Source organism: Pan troglodytes, chromosome 3 (assembly GCF_028858775.2).
Source record: "Pan troglodytes isolate AG18354 chromosome 3, NHGRI_mPanTro3-v2.0_pri, whole genome shotgun sequence".
NCBI classification, from domain to species: Eukaryota; Metazoa; Chordata; class Mammalia; order Primates; family Hominidae; genus Pan; species Pan troglodytes.
The window spans coordinates 50,290,244-50,291,936 of NC_072401.2; the positions used below are offsets into that span (position 1 = coordinate 50,290,244).

A 1,693-nucleotide genomic window follows, 5' to 3' on the forward strand; every position below is an offset into this window, starting at 1 on the left:
AAATTTCAAACACTACCTCTGAAGCTATTCCTTCAAAGAAGTCTGCATTTGACTGGATCAGTCTGCTGAGAAATTCATACTCCAGCACATTGCTGAAAACAATAGAACAATAATCTGGCAATTATTGGGCTTAACAGCTGGGTGTGGTCAGGGAAAGAGTCAAGGAGATATCTGTCAAAACTACTGTCATTCCAGTGTGATCACAGACTCTTCAAGTCCAAAAAACAGCATTAGAAGTTTCCTGAGCAGGAAGGGGTTTGGTAGGTAACATACTTCATTAAAATAATTCAGTCAGTCACTAAACAAATAAAAATCAATAACAATTTCAAGCCCTGGAGGGGAGGAACAAATACCCAGAATTGCTATATTATCTATAATGTTCTTTGCAACAAAAGTTACAAGACCTACAAAGAAAAAGAACATATGATTCATATGCCGGAAAAACACCTCACATACTATAAACTACCTGTGTAAATGAGCAGATATCAGGTTTGACAAAGATTTCTAAATAGCCATTATAAATATCTTCAAAGAAAACTATGATAAAATAAGTAAAGGAAGGTGTAATGATAATGATGCAAGAAATAGAGAATATATAGAGAGATTTTTTTTTAAAAAAGAAACAAATGGTAATTCTGGATTTGAAAACTTAATTACTGAAGTAAAAAATTCACTAGAGAGGCTCAACAGTATATTTGAACAAGCAGAAGAAAGAATTAGCAATATCAAAAATTGATAAAAATTATGCAATCTGAAAAACAGAAAGAAAGGAACAAAAAGAGTATTTGAAGAAACGATAGCTAAAATATTACCAAATGTATTGGAAAACATTAATTTATGCATCTAGCAAGCTCAACAAATTTCAAGTAGGATGAATGCAAAGAGATTCACAGACAAGTCATAGTGAAAATGCTGAAAGCCAAAGGCAAGGACAAAAATCTTGAAAGCACCAAGAGAAAAGTGACTCATTATTTACAAGGGAACTTCAACAAGATTAAAGTTAAATTCTCATCAGAAACAATGGAGGCCACAGATGGGAAGGGAGGTAAAGACAGGATGGATAACACAATCAAAGCACTCAAAGGAAAAAAAAACCTTTCAACCAAGAATCCTATGTACAGCAAAACTATCAAAATTGAAATAGGAAAATGACATTAAAAGATAAACAAAAAGTGAACTGATTTGTTGTTAGTAGACCTACCTTACAAGAAATACTTAGGAAAATTTTTTAGGCTAAAAGCAAGTGACCTCATTTTTCTTTTGTTTGATTTCTAATTTTTTTTTTACCATAATATCTCACAAGACAGCCAAATATACTCCTGTAAAGACAAAAGTAATGCTAGTTCTGTGATTCTCTCTGCTCATATGAATCCATAAGCTGCCACCAACAGACAGAAAGAAGCTCAGTGAGAAGTCTGACCTCATTTTTTGAATCCACACAGATAAACAAAGAGTACCTGAAAATGTAATTATGTGATCACAAGAGTATAAACACATATTTCTTCTCTTGACTGATTTAAAAGGCAACTGGATGAAACAAAATAAAATGTATACAATGAATATAGAAATGTAATACATTTGCCAATAACAGCACAAAAAAAGTGGGTGGAAACACAGCTCAATTAGGCTATGAAAGTGACTCCATATGGTAACTCAAATCTACAAAAACAAATAGATCCAGAAATGATAAATA

General features: G+C 32.4%; 1 non-coding gene across 1 annotated transcript; it reads right to left on the minus strand.

Moving 5' to 3' along the window:
* Positions 1–1,289: 1,289 nt before the first annotated feature.
* Positions 1,290–1,416, minus strand: LOC112209098 (small nucleolar RNA SNORA75). The gene has a single exon (XR_002943767.1). It is a non-coding gene; the product is annotated as a small nucleolar RNA SNORA75 (small nucleolar RNA).
* Positions 1,417–1,693: the final 277 nt, after the last annotated feature.